Source organism: Aythya marila (genome assembly GCF_965140915.1).
Source record: "Aythya marila genome assembly, chromosome: 4".
NCBI lineage: Eukaryota > Metazoa > Chordata > Aves > Anseriformes > Anatidae > Aythya > Aythya marila.
The window spans coordinates 75,422,476-75,442,923 of NC_139045.1; the positions used below are offsets into that span (position 1 = coordinate 75,422,476).

The window sequence follows — 20,448 nt, forward strand, 5'->3', positions numbered from 1 at the left end:
CTCTGCAGCGTGCTGCTCCTGCTGCTTTTCTCCTTGGTTTGGGAGCAGCAGCGAAAAGTGCCCGGCCCTTGCTGGGGCCGTGCCACGAATTGTTGCGTGCCAGGCGGGCCCTGCGAGCACTTTGTGCTGGAGAGGATTCCAAAATAGGCGCTGGAAGGGAACCCGGTAGGTGGCACATCCACAGGAGGCAGTGAATACGCCAGGAGGTTTGTGGTTTTTTTCTTTTTTTTTTTTTTTTTTTTTCTAAAAGCTTCGGACGCTGTTGTAGATCACCGTGGAAAGTGAACTCTTTTGCAACAGGTAGGGGGAATAATAGGGGAAAATAAAAAACCAAAACCCAAAAAACAACACAAACCAAACACAGTCCTTTCATGGACCTGCTGCACTTAATCATTATTTGTCCCACTTCCTTATTTCTAGTTTTTAAACTAAATACGTGGAAGTCCGAAGCAAATAACAAAATATTCTTTCCTGGGAAAGTTGATGTAATTAATTCCTCTCTGATTCTCCCAAATAATTGAGATCCCTGTGAAATAAGCTTGAAATGAAGCAGTGCTTTGTTATTTTCCTTAAAAAGAGCTGTTTTGGGGAGACGGGGATGAGGCCAAATGCACTTTGGGCTCGTTTCTTCTGTCCTTGAACTGATCCGTGCCTTGTCCCGAACAGGATCTCACTCGTGCAGGTGGGGAGAATTCCTGCAATTCCCTTTTTCCTGAGCATTTTTGGTGCTGATGGTCAGAGCTGTCTGGTACAGATCCGTTTGAAGTCCAGGATGCTCGTTGGCATGTGAGGTTATCGGGCAGCGCTCCCATTTTGACGGGAAGCTATAAATGATGGAAATAAGAGACAATTTGGTTAGCAGGGCAAAATACGAGGGACGTAGCTGCTGCAGAGCCTGTATGCAGCCGGGTAGCATAACAGTCTTTAATCGTTAAGAGGCGATAATAACACAGCCAGCTTTAATTACACGTGTGGCTGAAGCTGCGGAGCAAGGGTCGGACGCGGCGGCGGGGAGAGAAAAATAAATGGAAGCTGGAAATCAAAGCAGGAAGCGCAAAATGAGATCGGGTTTGGCTCAAGCCAAGTGACTCTTACTGGAAAAATAACTCGTCCTTGCTGAGCGTTTGCCTGTGCGCACAGAAATGAAGCTCCCTGTCGAGGGGAGAGAAAATAATCCCAAACCAGGAGCTGTGATGGGAGCCGAGCCGATGGGGTCCTGCCAGCGGGGAGGAACGGTGGCGGCACGGAGCGGGTCGTGTCTTGTGTGTAAGGGCAGCAGGAGGATGCAGCTGAGATGTCAGCGGTGCCTTCTCATCGTCCTTCGAGACGGGCAGAGGATCGTGGCCCTGTTTGTGCCACCAGGCTTTCCACAAGGTGAGCAAATCAGGGAATGGGAACCACCCCCAGAGGATGAAAAGTCCGAGCCCTTCGCCGCTGGCTGACCGTGGTGATGCTCAAAGTGCAGAGAAATGCTGGCAGACATCCCCTGTGCTTCCACGTCCCGACAGAGGTGTTTCTGCTGAGTTCTGTGCTGAAACTCAGCCTGGTGAAGGCGGCTGCAGGGTCAGCAGCACGGCCACCAGGCAGGTGAAGCTAAATACGAAGCTACAAGTGGGCTGACACTGCTCTCCGTACTGAATTGCCCCCAGCATGGTTTCTTACATGCTTTTATCTATGCAAAATACACCCGTGAAGTTGAACACGAATGTGTTTTGCCCAAAGGACGTGTCTTATTCCTATTGGAGTGGAAAATATTCACCCGAGTTCCCAGTCTGAAGAGGAGATCGCCGCTTTCTGCAGCGCGGCTTAACTGTGAGTTGCGTTATGGTGCTGTAAGGAGCAGTCCTGCAGTGGCTAGCTCAAAAAGCAGGGTGTGCCTGTCCTCCTGCATCATCTGTGTGGCATGTAGGAGTGGTTTCACAGGTGGTTTCTCACTCCTGATATCTGTGACACGTTCTGGGGGCCCCGTTTCCTCCCATCGGTGTGCAGCTGCTGAATAAACCAGCAGCCTGCAGCACTCTTATCTCTGCAGGTGATGAAAATCACATTATTTCCTGGGCGAAACAGCAAAAAACAAGAGTCAGGGCAGCATTAAATACCTCAAGGCGATTCTTCAGCTGTTGCATGTGGAGATATTTTTCCCCCATATCATTTTAGGGCTGCAGGACGTCCGATAACACCCCTGCAGCCCGAAACTCTCCTCGTCTAAGAGCGGTGCAGCGGACGGAGACCGTGCAGGTGCTGCAGCCTGGCCATGTCTTTGGGGAAAAAGGACCGGGGCTGTCCCCAGGGTGCTGCTGCCACATCTCCTGTGAGATCTCCTCATCTTGCTGCGACCGGCGAGAGGGTTTTTGTGCGCTGCCCATCTGCTCGCAGAGGGACAAGGGGAGCGCGTGGTGACCGCTCTCACGCGTGAGCAATGGGAGCTGCTTCGCGGTGGCCATCGACAGAAAACACATCTGCCCTGGTTCTGCTTCACTGCCCTGTTGCCCGGGGATGACTTCCTTCACTAAGAGGCGTGTTTGTATTAATTATTTATTAATTATTCATTTTTTTTGGCTGTTTCTTGCAGTGCATCTCCATAAAGGGGGTGTTTGCGTCCAGTCCTTCAGCTGCTGTTGCCACCGCGGGGTTGGGTTTTGCGGTTTTCCATCAGCAAGCATCCAAAGCTTTCGAGCTATTTATTTTTTTTTTGTAACCTGTGTTTGCTCAGAGAAGGTGTAACAAGAGGAACTTCTCACCAGTGTGCAACTGGCCGGGGTTTTCGGGAGGAGCTGGCTGTCTGGATGGGAAGGGATGTGACAAACAGGCGGGCTCCCTGCAGAAGCAGATGAATGAACATCATGAGAAGCCCAGGGTTAAGTTTAAGTGCCTCGAGGGCTTTGCTGGGCTCACTGGTGAGCAAACAAGGGCTTGGCAACCCCGGGGGATGGAGCCCAGCCCGTGCTTGGGGCTGTCGGGGCTCGTTGCCATCCGAAACCAGTTGGGGTGACACCACCAGGACAAAAACCTTGGGGCTGGTAGTGGGATGATTTAAGCTGGGCTGCTCTTGGATTTTCTTTTCATTTTTCCACCACGCTTCCATCTTTAGGACAAGGAGGCACTCCAAGAGCTTCCTGGGTGCTGGTGGGGTGTTTCCTCTGCTGTTAGGAGGATTCGGACACGGGCAGAGCTGTTCAGTTCTGGCACCCTGCTGTAACACGTATGGTTTTCTGTGCTTGGGGTGCTAAACCTCTGTGCTTTCAGCCCCTGCTGCAAGCCTTGCGTGTGAATACCTCTACTCCCTGTCTCTGATTCACACAAGGTCTGCCCAGGTCTGTGCGTGCACGCCTGGATGTTTTGGCCTCTCTCTGCAGGTGCTGAGGAGCCTGACCCCACCGTTGGCTTCAGCGCCGCGATTTCCCACGTGGGAAAGCCGCAGCCCCCGGTGCCTGTCCCTGAACTCCTCCCCGTCCCCGTTCTCAGGCTGGAGAGCCGTTTTTTTTCACTCTTTGGACCTTCCGCTGCTCTTTAATGAGCTCTTGGCATGCTTTCGTGAGTCTCCTGAACTCAGGATGTATTTTTAGAGCCCCTCGTGCTCCAAGCCGTGCGATGATCGTCGCTCAGCCCTGAGCTTCCCTCTCCGGACCAGCTGCAAGCCGCCGATCCCCAGAGCGATTATTCCACGCAGAGACCAGGATTTGGACTTCTTCTGTTCTTTTTTTCCCCAAGTGGGATGGAGAAGGGAGCTGGGAAAGGCTGGGGAGCTGGTTGGAGATGAACAAAAAAAAGCTGGGAGCCCCCAGCGAGAGGGGGACGCGAGAGGGACGAGCCCGAGCGAGCAGAGGAGGTGGAACTCATAAATAGTCGATTGTCCTGATCTAATCAGGAGCCCTATTTTTACACATCCTGTGCTCTGTGTATGTTATTTTCTTCCTTTTTAAATCGAAAGAGCTCGCTGCTGTGTGTTTTTTTTTTCTTTTTTTTTTTTTTTTCCCTTGCCTGCTTCCCAAACAGGAAAAGCCAGGGCTTTTATTTTTTCCTCCCGAGGAAGACTTCTAAACTGCTGCTGAATGACAGGCCTATTTTGACAAGGCAGAGGTGTAAATAGACGGGAGGCCGGGCTGGGCTCTTTTAATCTTGATGTGGGACAGGGCTTCGAGAAGCCTCTTCTGCAGGACACGGCTCGGGAAGGCGCGGGGGCTGCTGCTTGCCCCCGGTGCTGGGCTGGCTCTGTGGTGAAGCATTTCCAAATTGATCTTCTTGGGGGAAATATCCAGGGGTAGGAGGGCTGGCTTGCTGCAGAAGCCAAATGTTAAGTCCTGCTGGGCTGTGAGGGCGCTCCTGGCAGTGGTTCTGCTGTTGGGTATGGCCCTGAGAGCATCCCAAAAATGATGCTGCAAGGAGACAAGGCCCTGTTGTCCTCCAGCACCCTTTGCCTTCCACTTTCTCTGGCTGAAACCCTGACACAGCTGCAATAAATACATATAATATAAATATATTATATATATATTATATTATATTTATATATAATATAAATATAATAAAATACAACCAAGGAAGCACCTTGTGCCCGTGGTATTTCAGGTGCTTGCCGTGGAGGAGCCTCGGAGCGGCTCCATCTGCTGTGGGAATTGCCAGGCTGTTCTGCATTGTGGTCATAAAATGGATCAGCCGGTCCCAAAAACCCCTCCTGGCCTGGAAATGCCTGGATCCCTCGATAACCACGGGGCTGGAGAGCAGATTTCAGCACCCAGCACCACACAGGACCCATCACAGCGGCCGGCCCTGCCGGCATGGCACCGGGATGGAGGCGAGAGCTTCGTGCCTGATCCCTTTGTGCTCCCCGCGTGTGTTTTCTCCTCCTCAGCTTTCCCGTCGGGGACGCCGAGGGCCTTTTGAAGCACGTTGGCTCGAGGCCTGAGCCACTGCACGTTGCCTTTTTAAAATTCCTTCTGCGCTATCAGCTGGCCGCAGCGTCCTTCCCTTCCTGCCCTCAGCCGCTTTGTTCTTGAGCGTCTCACCGAGCTGGAAGACTCTCTAGGAACCCTTGAGAGAGGTGCTGATCCCATCACTTGGGGCTGTAAGCGTTCATTTTTTTGCTAAGAACAAAAAGCTGAAGCAAACGGAGCTGCTTGCATTGGAAGAAATCCTGCAGCTGCCCCAGCTTGGCACGAGGTGCTCGTGTGTCCCCGTGCTGCGGTGCTTTGCACGTGCTGGGTTTGGGACCCCACGCTGGCAATTTAATGTTTTTTTCCCCCTCGTTTGGTGCAGCCCTTGGGTTGCAAACTGCAACTCTGCAGTGCTGGAGGCAGCTCGGGCTCGTTGCTTGTACAGGAGAGGCCTTGGGGAGCTTGTGCTGCTGGAGCCACCCTGCGCTCTTGGATTTTCTGGAGCAAACTTGAGGTAAATTTCCTAAAGCCTTTGAAGGTCTGGAAAAGGTTTATTAAGTCTGTCTTTGCTGTGCGTTGAATGCCCATGCTGGTTGCTTCCTCTGATCTATCTTCATCTTTCATTACTGCAGGAGGATATTGTCCTGCCTCCCTGCTCCCCATCTCTCTTGGAGTTCTCATAAAGTGTTTCTTGGTTGTCCTATTAGAAACAGACGTGGTGTAAGAAGGGTGAATGTCCACGTGCGAGTTAAGGAATGGAAAGTGGAGCTGCTTCACGTGGCTCCCACATCGATTTTAAATGCTCGCTGTCGATGTGCTGATGGTGGTGCCCGTTTTGGAGGAGGCTGAGGTAGGTCTCTGCAGGAGGGCTGTGCCGCAGCCCCACGAAGGGTGGTTTCGCTGGATCTGCTGCTGGACGAGTGCCTGCAAATCCCCCTTTGCAGCAAGCCTCCTGGAGAGGACGCTTTAGGCTCTTATTTTTCCTTTAAATGCTGCTTCAGCTCGGGGTCTGCTCCTCGCAGACAGCCCGGACAGATCTCGCCCAGCGCTGCCGACGTTGCTGCCCCTGCTTGGACCAAAGCACGACAACATTCACCACCCTTCCCCGCTGTCTGAGTGGCTGTGCTTCCCTTTGCAGCCTTATAATCATATTTTTTTTAAGTATAAAGGAACCCTTAATTTATCTCTGCTGACCTTTGCACGATGCAGACCATGAATTCCCCACCGAAGGCCGTGGCCTTTGCTTGAGCTCGAGTACGGCTTCGAGGCGGGATTAGGCGTCGGTGGAAAAGGGCTGGGATGGAAAGTTTGTCTTCCCTCTCGGTTCCTTATTACAAATGATTACTCTTCCTGCTTGTAACATCAGGAATCTGCCTTGCTTTGGCTCCCAGGTGGGCTGTGTCCTGCAGCAAAATGCTGCCTGCAGTGACACAGTGAATGGTCGGGACGGCACAAGGTACTGTGCTCCTTTATTTTCTTCTTCAAGCCAAACAGATGGCACTCCTTAGGTCACTCGTAGGGTTCATTTAGACCTTCAGTTGGGGTTTCTGAATCAGTTTCAGCCTGTCCTTTCTCTTCCAGTCCATCAAATAGGTCCCTTGCATCAGTAATGCCACCACGCCAGCGTTAAGCAGCAAAGCAACGCCGTTAGGATCGTGCCAGCAGCATCATCCGGGGACGGAAACTCAAAGCAGGTCGCTGTGAGCCTCTGCTGGTACTGCCTGGTCTTCGGGGGCTGATTTTTGTAGAATCATCAAGGTTGGAAAAGGCCTCCCAGGTCGTCTGGTTGTGCTGCAGGTGGTGGCTGCGTGGGTCTGGGTCCCCCTGGTTCCTGAACTGTCCCCGTGCGTGGCCGTCACCTGTGTTCCCCGCTCCTCGATGAGCGTGCTGCTGGAGCAAGAATTTAATCCATTTATTGAGCAAGAGCCCACAGAGCAGGCCCCGTTGTGGTGAAGCCAATTTGTCCATGTGGGTTTTTGTTTTGGCTTGCACAAGCTGCTTTCTTTTCCTGCCCGTCCCGGCTGATGGATGGCTCTGGAGATGAATGTCTGCGGTGGTCCCCGTCCGCCGCTCGGAACAAGCCCGCTTTGTGGCTTTGGTTTGAACTTTCAGCATGGATTTTTAATTAAGCTGTAACACAGAAAGCTGTCTAGGCTAATAGCAGCGGATGTAAATCTGAGGTGGAAGCTCCGAGCATGCTTTTGAGTCTAGTGCTTCTCGCTAAATCCTCATAAATAACTAGCAAATACTTGGTTTTTGGGTACATGGCACAAGCAGAAACACATCCCAGATGTTTTTTGAAACCCGGTATGTTGTTAGAACAAATTCAGATCACTTTTCTATATCTATTTTTTTTTAATTTCCCCTTTCTGTAGCCACTTCAGGCCGGTAACTGCAAAATCAGGAGGTGCTCTGGGGCAGGAGGTGTCCGGGGGGCTGATCCCGGCCGCCTGCAGCCGGCGTTTTGGGGACGAGGACGCTTGAGGTGACCTGGTGCCGTGGCCTTGGCTCGGTTTTGCTGAGCCTCTGGTGCTGAGCCTGGTCCTTGAGCTGGTTCCTTGCTCCTGTCCTGGTGCTGGTGCCTCCTCGCTGCAGCTCCTGGGGGCTCAGGGAGGATTTCCAAGACCACAAAAAGGGCTGTGTCTGTAAATCCAAGCAGTACGATCACTTCTGCTTCACTGCTTGGGTGCAGGAGTAAAAAAAAAAGCTAGGAAATGGTTATTTCCAGGTGTTAGTGTGCCATATATTGGCCGTCTGCTTTTCCTTTAGGGTTTAGACCTGATCTTGACCATCTCCTCTGAATCTGACCTGGCAATGTGAAAATTTAGGGTTTCCTTTGGTGCCATCAAGTGGCAAAACGCAGTAGTGGTGCCTGGTGGAGGTGATGAGGGATAGCAGAGGCTGCGAGCAGGAAACATCCCTCCTGCTTGAGGGTGCAGGGAGATCACAGGGGACGTGTCTTTGTATGGGAAGGACAATGTCTAGGGATGGCAGGGATAATTTCTCATCACACCACACCACAGAGAGGCTGTGGAGGGTGTAACGGGTTTCCTTCTATTGCCATCTGATTCCTGGCCTTCTCATTAATCTCAGGCACTTATATGCTTATGTCATTTGCTCCTAAACATGCTCTAAACACTTAATTAAATTATTTTATGAAGCTTTGATGAGCTGCTCAGGTATGTTGGTGCAAGCCCAGTGAGTGGATGTGCTGAGAAACACAGACTGAACCCAACCTTCCTTTGGCAGCAGCTGCCTCGAGCGAGTCCATCACATTTTAGCCCATAAAAGACATCCCCTGTTCTGTACCTTTCTCTTTCCACTCTATTAAATATTAAATTACCTTCACAGACAGAAGCAGAGCTGGAAGCAGAGTCCGTTTGATTGCTTCCTGCTCTGTGCCAGGACCTGCCTCACGAATCACCCTGCTGGGGGATGGAGGTTTGTCACCACTTCACTTCATGTTTGTTGCTTCGTGGACCAAACCCTTGATGTTTTTCAGTCCCAGTTTTCTCATTTGAATCCGTATTTGTATACCGAATCCTGAGGACGGTGTTTTTCCAGGAGAGCATCAGCAAGGAGTTAATACTGTGACAAATCCTTTTTTTCTTAAGCCTGAGCTGTGGAATTGGCTGAGCTGTCTCGATAGGGGTAGAACGAGAACTTCAAAAGGGGAAAAAGAATCACCTGGAAGCAGACAAACAAGGCTGAAGCCCCAGAGGTGCCATTTATGCACATTGCAAAGCCAGGTAGGAGAAAAACACTGCTCCAGGAGCCTGCCCAGCCTCCCAGAGAGGCACAGCAGCAGCTCCTTCAGGAGCAGCTCCTTCAGGAGAGTGTAAGCGATGTGGTAGTCATGTATGAGCTCCTTCCCTTCAAAAACAGGTAAGAGGTTCAGGATCTTCCTGTGCCAGAACTGCTCCGTTTACAGGGGATGAGCAGCACCATCAGCCTGTCCAGTCCCAGCGTTGTGGGCTGCTGGGTTGGGCAGGCTGCTGGTTTTTGAGCTGGGCCAGGATGGGAAGTGCAGGGTGTGTGCTGAGAGGCACGGTCCTCTCACAGCCCGTGCTTTTTCCTGTGTGGCTCAGGATTAGTGAAATGCTGTCAGTCACCAAATGGGATTTTTGGACAACTGGCTTCTTTCTTTTGGAGCACTTCTTGGCTTTGTGCATTAGGAATATTTGAAGGACAGAACGCCTTTGCTGTCTTTAGTTTGTAGAAAAAACCTGCTGCTGCTCTGTCTTTACAGCCCTTCAGCCCAGGCGTGCGTGCTGGGCTGTGTGCTGTGCTGCATCCCCCCCTGGTGCAGATGCTGTGACAGTCTGAGAGCGTTTGACCTCTCGAGGAGACTGATAATGAGGGGCTGCGTGTCCTTCAGCCACGGCCAGATCTGCTCAGGGTTCTGATAAGCACAGCTCGTGAAGGCTGTGCTGCAGAGGCAGTGCTGCAGGCACGCTGCCTCGCTCTTGCCACTACCCTCTGGGTGCTGCAGACCTCCAAAAGGAGAGGTAGGCTGGGTGGCTGGGGGCCTCTAACCTTGTAAAGCATCATAATTAAAAAAAAAAATAATAATAAATCCATGCCCAGAACGTGGCTGTTGGCTTTATGCAGCCCTGAGCTGCACGATGTGCTCGCCCATCACAGCCCCAAAAGTCAGCCCCTCGTTTAGGTGCCTGCCACCCCCTGAGGGTAAATGTTCCCCAGCTGGAGTGAGGGGATTGAAACCTCATCGCCCTTCTGAGGGAAAGAGAAAGTTGCTCGTGGCAATTAGAAGTTAGAAGTGGCAATTAGAAGTATAGAGAGTGCAAAATGTGTTGTGTTGTAAAGCTGTTGTGAAAAAATGTTCGTGTGTTGCTCGGATAAATTCCTATAATGCTTGCTGTGATGCGTCCCAAACAGCTCCTGAGCTGCAGGAAACGTCTCTGCTCTTCCACCGAGTGCTGCTGCTGAGGCTCTGGGGGGTGCTGAGCTGCAGATACCTCTCTCCATTTCTCACAGCACAGGGGAAACGCTCAAGCACCAGATCCCAGGACTCTGCGCAGAGACAGCTGTGGGGTTAGAGTTGTTTTTACCTCCTGGGGTCCTGCTGGGGCAGCTTTTCCCTCTCTCCTGGCCTTTCTGTAAGTAGAAATAAATTCCCAATGGCACGGATATATTTTAACTGCTCAATCTTTTTCCCTGCCAGAGGGTAACAGCCCTTAATTTGCTGGCCCTGTCCCTTGCCTCCCCCCAGAGCTGGTGGGGTGCAGCGTGGGGAGTGAAGGCAGCCTGTGCCTGCTGGCAGCAGAGGTCAGCGTTATCAGCTGTTGATAAATACTCAGTTCACTGGCTTCAAAAACAGATGCTTAATCCCAATACGTAGCTTTTATGTCGGAATTGACATCCCAAACCTTAGCTTTGGCTTTCTTCAGCAGCTTGTGCTTCGATCCAGGTGTTAATCCCGATCAGCATGCTGTAGGCTTCGCTTACAGAGATGAAAAAAGGATTTTTGTTTTTTTTTAAGGCCCTTGAAGAGCATCGTTTCTGTTCCTGAAGGGCATGGTTTTCCACAGGGCTGAGTAAAAGCCTTGTCTTGTCGGATGGCTTTACAGAATCACAGAATCTAGCTTTACCTGCACGATGGAAGAGAAGGGAAAGGAGATTTTTTTGCCAGTTACGCCTGCTGCCTTCCCTGGATCAGATCTGCAGGGTGTGCTTTGGGTAGCACTGAGCTTTGCTTGGCTACAGCTCTGCTTATCTGTTAGGGATGGATATCAGAGAGGAGCTCAAAGACCTAAATGCAGCCCTTTTCACCTTTACCCACAGAAAGGAAGCCAGAGATGCTTTTTTTTTTTCATTTTCCTGCTGCTGTTTTGGGACTGCCACTGGTGCACCTTGCCTCCCTGGTGGGATTGCAGCCCTTCTGCACCGTATTGGCTTCCCCTTCTCCCTAGCTCAGAGCTGCCAGCCCCTCGGTGATCCTGCTTTGGGTGCTGCCAGGTTCCTGCAGGACCACCAGGAAGCCTCTGGTGGTGTGACAAAGCTGGGCAGTACCCCTTCATCACCCAGAAACGTTTTGAAATTTATTTATGAAATCCCTTTGCTTTCTTTCAGCCCTTTATTCCGGAGTTTGTAAAAGCACAAACCAGCTAACAAAAACTGTAAGTTTGCTTTCAGGATAAAACCTCCAATTCCAAGAACCGGTCAAGTATATCGTGGAGAAGACCCCACAGTTTCTTTTGGGGGTGCTTGTGGTTGTGTGCAGCACCCCAAGAGAGCTGGGGCAGCCTGAGGTCTGCTCAGGCTCATCCTTATCTCCCCTCCTGTGCTTCGGGGCTGGTCCCCTGTGCTAGCAGAGCCACCGCCTGCCCACATCCCCTAGCAGTGCCCTCCCAGATTGAATGGCACGGCTTTCAAATGGCCAAAAAAAAAAACCAAAAACCCAAACCAGGTTTAATTAGCATTAAAACTGGGATAATGAATTTCCTTAAATAGAGAAAAGCAACTGAAAGAAATCAATCAAGCTGGATAAAATCCACAAATGTGGCCTTGTAGGGTGTAAAGGGCAGCAGCAGAGCTGGGTCAAGACCTTCTAATTTCTGCTGTGTGGGGCAGCAAATGGTGCCTGGTCCCCGGGGACCCCTTTCCATCACTGTTTTGGACCTGGGGGCCCTGTCTCAGGACAGGCAGTGTCACACTTCCCTCTTTGTGAATGGAAATCTATTTCAGTGTGTGCTTAGCTCAATTGAAGCCCAAACAAGCACAGACTTCGCTTCTCGCTGTGATTTTGTAAAACAAATGCAGACCAAATGTTTCTCTCTGAGGCAACGGGGACGGCTTATTTTGGTGTGTGGCTGAGAGCTCCCTGCTCTGGCAGCTATGTGGGACTGCTGCTGGGGCTGGTTTAGCTCCTTGTCTCTCCCTTGCTAGGAGGAAAAAATAATCATTTATTTGCAGTGATCAAGCAAGACTGATGTATGCCACCAGGTCACTGGCACCTATAAAAATCATGACATGAGCAGGTACCTCGTTAAAGACCGACCCCTCTGCCTTGCTTAGCTTTTATGTGCAGAAATCTCATTTTCCTAATTTTCTCAGGGCTATCATACTTAAAGGGATGGAGAATCACATCCTTAGGTCATGTGCTGTAAAGCACCACTGTTGGCTGACTTCTTTTTTCCCCTCCCCAAAAATCCTTGGTTCATGTTGGAAACTGTCCCCATACGGAATGGGTTGCTTCATTGCCAGATAAGAAAAAGCCCAACCTTAAGTTCGCTGAAATTAATTGTAATTAGTGATTAGTTGAAATGGGGAAATGCCCTCCTGATTAGTGAGCCTTCCTGGGCAGCCTGGGCTCGTTATTGCAAGCACCAGGCTAAGAAATGAGTGCTGGGGCAGCCTGCTGCTGTGTTACGCTGCCTCCCTCCTGCACGGGAGCTGCTGTACGGGCTGGAGGATTTGGGGTTTTGGGAAGGGACCTACACAGCTCAGAGTCCAAGTGTCTGACCACTGCAGGGCCGACCAGAAGTTAAAGCGTGCTCTCGAGGGCATCGGTATGGGGAGAGGAGGACTTTTGGTGGCCAAAAAGCAGAAGCAGTCTGGGATAAACCACTTGTGTTTGCTGCCCACGAGCTGCATTGCTGTTTAATCAAGTCTTACTGCATTTCCTCGAGTGCTTACTGTTCAAATGACAAGCCCTGGTGGTGTCGGCATCCCGTGGCTGTTTTTACAGGGAAGCATTTAATGATAGCATCTTTAATGTACTCTGTTCTATCGTACTAACCTTCCCCTCAATCAGATTAATTAAGATTTTCTCCTCCTTTGCCAAGCTCTTTGTGTTTTGTTTGCTAGCAGCGTTATGGACAGGAGGAGAAGCAACCTGGTTCGCGGTCCCAAATTTTTGATGCCTTCCTACGGTGAGGTTCAAGCTTCCTTGGCTTCTGCTTGCCCTCGGGGTTGGAAGCGCTCCGATTTCTGGCACCGCCGTGCCTTGTTGTGTGGCCACAGGCGTTGCACTTAATTCTTCCATGATTTGGCAGCATGCAAAATGTGCACAGTGCTTCCCTTCAGGGGGAAATTGAGACAGATCGGAGTTTGCAAGGTATTCTGATAGCTTCTGATAAAAGGTAGTGTTTAAGGGTTATGCAGCTGGTTTAGGTTCTTGTTTTGATGTGTACATGATTGCAGAAGTATTCTGGTGATCTCAAAATAAATACAAATGTGTGGAGAGATCCTTTGTAACGTTGTGCTTCCAGGAACACTGCTCTGGAGGTGCCTCTGCAGACAGGAACGGAGGCTGCCCTCCTCCCTTCAGCACGGTGAGGTCTTGTGCAAGAGAATCGTAGTTTATTCAACAAGGAGGTGATGCACTGTTCCCAACCTGTTCTTGGTAACCCCACTATTCAGGTTTCAATTGCCTGAGCAAACTTTCCTCTCGCTGATCCTGTGTCTGGCTTCGAGTCTGACAAAAACCCGCTGCAGTCGGACTCGGGAGCGCTCGTCAGCGTGAAATACTTGGCCGCAGCCTCCCTGCGTGCTGAGTTCAACTCCAGGCCTTCCAGATAATGAAGCTGGACTGGCTTTGGGTCGCCTGGGTGCTGCAGGGCTCATGCTGCATGGTTTGACAGCTGCTGTGCTGCGTTTTGGGGCTGCTCTGCTGCGTTTTGGGGCTGCTGAGCCGCAGTGCAGTTCAGCCCTCGCGACACAGGGTGGCGGTGCCAATTTAAAAGTCTGGTGGCCCAAAGCCGGGGATGGTCTCGGGTTTGGTTTGCCCTCGTCGGAGCCGTGGTGCTCTGGTGGCTCTGAATGACCTTGTTCTGTGTCTGTTTCTCCCCAAGCTTTTCCCCTCCTATCACCCAGATGGCGTTTGTGCAAGAGCTGCTGAGAAAGCCCCCGGGGAGGATTGCTGCTGGGGAGCCCCCTGAATTTCTGGCAGTGGTTAACGCACCCTCGTGCTTGGTATACACGACTTCACATCCTTCAATCCCTGGTTTTGATCTTCCTCATCTTAAATCTGCTCTAGATGCTGCTGGCTGAGCACCCCCAGGCAAGGACTAGCTGACCACGTACTGGTACGGCCCGAACTTTGCTGCTTTGGGGGAGCGTGGGTGGGGTGGCTCGTTTCAGCCAAGCCCAGCCACAGCAGCAATCTCATTTCCCAAATGTTCTCTTGGATGCCCATCTCCCTCCGGCCTCCCTGTCATCCTGGCCTGTCTGTGTCACCCAGAGCTGTCACGTCTCCATCCACACCTTGCCCTAAAGCCCTTTCAGGCTTCACGCCAGATCAGGAACAAAATGTTTTTGATGTCTCATGGTCATCTTCATTCCCCATAGCTGGGGACAGCCTTTGGGCACCTATGGGTCATTTTTGTTGCTGGTTTGGCTTTGGTAAGGTTGATTTTGATGTTGACAGAGGTCAACAGAGGTCCTTGCAGTTCTTGGCCTGGTGCTGCCTGTTCTGTTTCATGTCTGCTGCATTCAGCTCTTGTCAGCACATCTTGCATGGGTCGTGTTTAATTTGTGCTGCTTTTGGCTAAATCGGAGCCTGACAGGGAACTCAGAGCGTGCTTTCTCCTTGCTCCTCCATCTCTTCCAGCACTGCTGACCCCACGGCCTTTTTATTTTGCCATCCCCTGCAGCTGGATGGCTCGCAGGCCTCTGCTTGGGACCGAGCAGTGCTTTACCCTCCAGCCCCATCCCATAGCCTGCAGCTCTCTCCAGGATGAAAACGTGGCAGGAGAAGAGCCCCTACAGGCTTACAGGAGCAGCTGGACTCAGCTAAGTCAGGGTCATTCATCAGGCTGTGGCCACGCAGCCCAGAGGAGCTGGAGAACATCTACACGATCTCTCTCAAGCCTAAATCTATCTGGCTGGGAAAGGCTGAGCCAGCCTGAGAAAATCAGCACTGTGCAAGAATTACTGACAAAAGGGCCTCCCACTGCTTTTTTTTTCATCTGTTTGTGGTGGTCACTCGAAGCAATCCTCCTTGTAAGCCTTTTTGTAGGGCTGGGGAGAGTCTGAGTGACTGACTCCCTCTGTAGGAAACCAGCGGGATGCCTGGTTCAGGGAAAAAATATATTATAGGATGGTGTTTATGCAAGGTTTAAGGGGGCTGATCTTATGTCTGTGATGTTCTTCAGCTGAATTATAGCATGTCTGTAGGCAAGTCGTTGGGTACTTGTGATATCCACCTCTGTGTAGCTCTTCCTTGTGTTAGAACTGTAATGTTCTTGGTTAATTAGGGTTGCATAAGGACCTGAAGTACTGGAGGTGATGTGCTTTCACTCTGGGAAATTACTTCCCAGTGTTTGGATGTCTTCTGATATTTTGTTGTAGTGATCTGTTATTGTTGAGGCACGAATATGTGCCATGAATATATGCCAGAATAAGCAGAACTACATCTCCTGGCTCCTTGTTGCTTCCCTCCCAAGCGTTTAAAGCCTAATATTAGCTTCTTTCTCTCCAGCTGAGACCCAGGGATCGTAGCTGTGTGCACAAAGAAACTGCGGGAAACCAGAGGCTTGCAACAGCCCCCAAAATGGGACAGGTTTTGTGCTCAGCTCTCTGTCACCACCGGAGGTGGGATGAGAAGGGGAAGGGATGCCTGCAGCAGTCTGTTACCAGCCCACTTTGGTGGTGCCTCTTATGGTCCTTGTTGCAAGATATTACAGTAGTGGTGATAATCCTGGAATCGTTAGGTTGAGCACCTGGTCCAACTATCCCCCTACAACCAATATTACCCACTAAATAATGTCCCTAAGATGGCCTTAAGCAAGTTTAAAGCTGTCCATGATGCCTCTGGGTTCCATCTCTAAGGGTACCTGGACTTGGACATCTTCCTAATATATTTGACAAAGGTGTGGGACTCTCAGAGGTGTTGAGTTCCTACAAATCCCATGAAGGCAGATGCTCCAGGGGAGCAGAAGAGCCTACAGGTGAACAGATTTTTTGCCTTCCCTGCTGCTGGACACTGAATGGGCAGTGTAAAAGCTCTTTTCAGAGTTGCTGCGTTTGGGAAGAAGAGGAAGAAGTAAAAAAGAATGAAGGGCAGGACCCTGGTGTGAGAGGTGCTGCGGGATTCCCTTGCTACCCTGTGTCTGGAAGATCACAGAATCATGAAGGTTGGAAGAGACCTTCAAGATCAGCTGAACAGTCTTTAAAAACAAATCGTTCTTAAATGACAAAATGTGGGAAGACCTCAGACTTGTGGAAACAAAACCAGAAGCAAACCAGAGGTTGTTCATCAGTGCTTTGTGCAGGAACTGTGAACTGCAGGGCTGCTGCTGCTGTCAGAGGCATTAGAGGAAGTAAAAAGAATGGAAAAAAAAAAGAGTTACCTGAACAAATCAGTCTTCATTTCTGGTTGCTGTCTTGCAATTATGAGTACTGACCTCCTTGAGGAGCAGAAGCTGGCATCGTGTAGATGTAATGGTTGGCGTGGCGTTGGGCACGGTCACTCCTGTAATTTGGGCTCTTGCTGCCTGGGGGGTTGCTCCTGGCATTTAGGTAGGAAAGGAATAAAATGTTCAAGTTGGTTCACATCCTTCTTCTTTTCCCCTGGGAGCTGTCCTATCTGGACCTTTAGAGGGAGATTTTTCTTTGTCTCCTAGATTTTACATTAAACTATTTTATGGGGTTTGAAAGGATATAGCCATTACAATACCAGAGTGATTTGAAATGTTTATGTGTATATATATATTTACATATATTATTATATTATTTATATATATTATTATACATGTATGTGTATATATATATTTAGGTAAAGAAAAGGCATGGCATTGCTGACTGACCACTTGGTGGAAAACACTCCCAGAATTGCAGACTACTTGAGCTTGGCAAGGATCTCTGGAGGTTTTCTAGTCCCGTCCCTTGCTCAAGCAGTGTCACCCAGAGTGAGTCGCTCAGGACCGTGTCCAGGTGGGTTTTAGGGGTCTTCAGGGATGGAGACAGCTTAACATCTATAGGGTAACCTGTTTCGGTGTTTCAGCACCATCATAGTAACAGCTCTGTGCGTGCTTTTAATTAAAAAAACAAATCTTCAGTGGAATTTCTTGTGTGTTTTTGCTCTCGGTGCCTCTTGTCTGGCCACTGGGCACCACTGGGAAGAGTATGGCCCTGCCTTTCCTGCCACCCATCAGATGTGTGCTCTCCAGAGGCTCCACGTGGCTGTTGGTGACCTTCATCATCCCCAGCCCCGGGGGACACACCACTGCACGTGGTCATCGTCATCGCGTTGCACAATATTTGAGCCAGCAGCATCTGCTCTGTTCTCCTTGGGGTTAGCTGTGGAGCTCTGTTGGGTGAGGAGAAGACTGGACGCACCCTTTTACGTGGCAAGATCTATTCCAGTGTGTGCTCTGTGACACATCTGTATGTCACAGGCTGTGAATTTTCACTCTTGTGCCTATGTTGAGCAAGACAACACGTCTGGGTAGGGTACGTTGCGCTGAGCAGGGGCCAGCTTGGAAGCATCCAGCTGGAGAGGGGAAATCCACCGCTTCCCTGCTGGTGTCTGCCACGGGCTCTGGAAGCACGCAGACAAGTGCTGTGCCTCTGGTCTGTGCTGAATTCATCTGGTTTGGGATTGCAGTCATCGTGCTGTCGGGCTTTTCTGCCCTTCCTGCACAAAGCAGCTCCTTGGTACCTGATGTGGGTGATACGGGTGTGGGTGGTTCTTTAAAAATATATCTATTTATGGGATGTACTTGTGTCTAGTAATTAAATTGCTCCTCAATCTTCCTTCTGAATAAGCCAGGTGGAGAGGTCTCAAAGCATCATGCCATGTCCAAGGCACTTTTTCTAGCCAGTGATCTTCTGTAGTCACCTTTAGGCATGTTCTGGGAGTCGTGCCCCTCTGGGATTCGCACGTTCACTGCTCTGGAGCTGGCATTTCCTTCGTGTGAGTTCCCAAATAAAGGTAACCCACCGTGCAGCGGGTTAAGATCTGCTTTCCCCCTTCAGAAGTCATCAGAGCGAGAATCAGCCGGAGCCAGAGCTTCGTGCCCCGTTACGAGCAGCACATCTGATGGCCATCTCCTCCCCGACCCCGAGCGCGTCCCCTTGGCCCAGCCTCAGCCTGCTCAAGGCTCGACGTGCCGCAACGCCGCCGCGGGCACAGCATAAGGGAGGTTGGAACATTTGTGGTGGCTCGGAGTCCACATCCTCCGCTGCTTGTGGCTTTGTGTCTGCCCCCTGATTTCGACACTTCTCCCAACAATAGTACATGTGGTGGAAACGTTGGGGGACTTCCTGCGAGCGAGCGCGACGAGGGTGTATCGTTAGATTTCCTCCTCTCCAAATTGTGTTGTTTACAGGCGCTGTAAGGATGATTCATCTCCCTCTTAATGTCAACCAGCTTGGACGGGGCGAAATTTATCTCGCTGGGTTCTCGCTAGCATTCCTACCCTACACATGGTGCGAATCAAGTGTCCTCCCAACTTGAAAGAGCTTGAGAGAGCCGGGCCTGCTGACGCATCGCTTTTGTTCTTGGGGGAATTGTTTCCATTGTGCTCGCAGAAGAAGGAGGGAGGTCGAAAGCTCTGCTCGTGGCCAGTTCTCTCCATCTTCGCCTCAGCTGGGGGCGTTCGTGCTTGCTCTGGCTGCTCTGCCTTGCCTGGCTTGGGGTCGCTCCTTACGCTTCCTGGCTCGTCTGGAGGCTGAGCGCTAATTTGTTCAAGCTCTCCCTCTCCGTGTCTTTTATCGTCTGAGAGTCGTTCTTTAATAGGGACATTATAGCCGAGTTGTTCCATTATATTTTTCAATTAGGGTAATTATTCCTCGTTTCCTTCGGAGTCTTGCTGGCACAGAACAGCTATATCCTACCCCGGAGACGGCTGTGGCTTTATGGTGGCTCCGTTTTTCCACTAACGTATAGTCCCAAAGTCTTTGTTGTCAGAAATGAACACTCGAGGAGGCTTTAGAGCATTTTATAACCAAAGACCTGATCTTGTACAAATGAAGGAAATGGGAATTTGTCTGTTGCCGTCAGTGAAAGTGGAGTTGGGTTCTTTGAAGTCCTAAAAAAAAAAAAAAAAAAAAAAAAACACAACAAAAGGCTTTCCTACCCGGAGCCAGAGACACCATTTCTTCCAGCTTCGGGACGTCGTACAGCGTTGGCTAAGATCAGGTGCTTTCCAAACAGCTTCAGCTATTCAGCTCAGACCCTATTAAAAATAAAAAAAGGTGGGGGAGAGCTACAGAGAACCTCAAGAAGCTGCTCATCATCTCCCTGTCTGAGGAGGTCCAGGAGCAAATCTGTCCGACCTGTCCCCACTGGACGTTTTTCTGACTTGTTCTTAGAAATGATGACTTTAACAAGGTCCTATAGCATGCCTAGATATTTGGTTTTGGTTTTCTGCCACTCGTGCAGTTAGAAAGCTTTGTCTAATGTTTAACCTAATTCTCCTGGGCAATTTAAGCCCATTACTATTGCTCCTCTCTCCAATAGGCAGAAATATTTTCGTGGGAATGTCAGCCTGGGCCTCCTCTGGTAGTCGTACATCCCAAACACTGCTGCCTCTTAATCCAGCTTCCCTCCCCGAGGATGTTGCTGTTACTGCCTCATGTCCTCCAGATGAGTTTGCCAGAGGAGGCATCTCTAGTTAGAAAGAGGACGGGCTTTCGCTTGCAGCCCTGCAGCTCAGAAGTGAGCAGCAGCTCGGGGCTGAGGCTGAGATCCGAGGGGAAGGAGGGGTTTGCTCACCCCAAACTCAGCCTTTGAGTCCCAGAACCTCAACCCTAGATGCCAGGGGTTTAAGACAGGGTTAGTGCCTCCTGTACGGAGCTCTCTAGAGGGGTTTCAGCTCAGCAAGGCTAACTAAGCTTGTTCTGGTTTTATTATATATATTTTTTTGTGTTTAGGTCTCGGGCACTAACAGATACACCTTGAGCTCTGTGTGTGGGGTCTGCTCTCAAAGCTGCCAGACCCTAGGCTGCTGTTTCACATCTATATTTAGGCAGCTGAATCCTACATGTTCCCTAATCTGCGAGCTGCATGTGAGTTTTAGGAAGCAATTACTCAGCTGTGAATGAGAGAGAGCCTCTTGCTCAGCCTGCCCTGATGGGAGAAACGGGCAGCAAGATGCTCACCTCTGGCAGAAGCTGTGCGAGGTGTCCTCTTGGGAGCCACTTGTGTGGTTAATCTGGCTTGATTACACTGATATAAGTTAAAGAAACTTTTCAGGCTTCTTTTCTAAAGCACCTTCACTCCCGCAGGGTGCTGGTGGGGCAGGAGAGGCTGCAGCAGGAGGGCAGGAGTGTTAACGGGACCGGAGCAGGAGCTTTCCCCTGGCAGAGCTGCATGCAGAGCTGCTGCTGCAAGCTGGGAACATTTCAACACGATAAAGTGGCAGTGGAGGGCTCCTAGAGCTCCTGCCTGAGTTTATTCAGGCCTTGGGTTGATCTGGCACACTCCTCTGTGAGCAGAGAGGGGCTGGAGCTGGCCCTGCTGAGCACCACCAGCCTCCAGGCTGCCCGTGCCAAGAGCTGTTTCTGCTCGGTGCCTCCTGAGGTAGAGCTGAGGCTGCTTTTGGGCATCAAGGATCAGGTGTGAGTTCACCAGCACGGCCACCCCGGTGCTTTGGAGAGGTGCTGGTGC

At 50.7% G+C, this 20,448-nt stretch overlaps 1 protein-coding gene across 4 annotated transcripts in view; it reads left to right on the forward strand.

The window, feature by feature from the left end:
- EXOC6B (exocyst complex component 6B) overlaps positions 1 to 20,448 on the forward strand; it is a 271,111-nt gene that overhangs the window by 12,579 nt on the left and 238,084 nt on the right. Inside the window, exon 1 of one of the 4 annotated variants that reach the window (XM_082759195.1) lies at positions 3,747 to 3,899. The exons of the other annotated variants lie outside the window; for them this stretch is intronic. The gene's annotated coding sequence lies outside the window, so the exon portion shown is untranslated. Of the gene's footprint in view, positions 1 to 3,746; positions 3,900 to 20,448 lie in introns of those variants that run through there. 4 annotated transcript variants of the gene reach the window in all.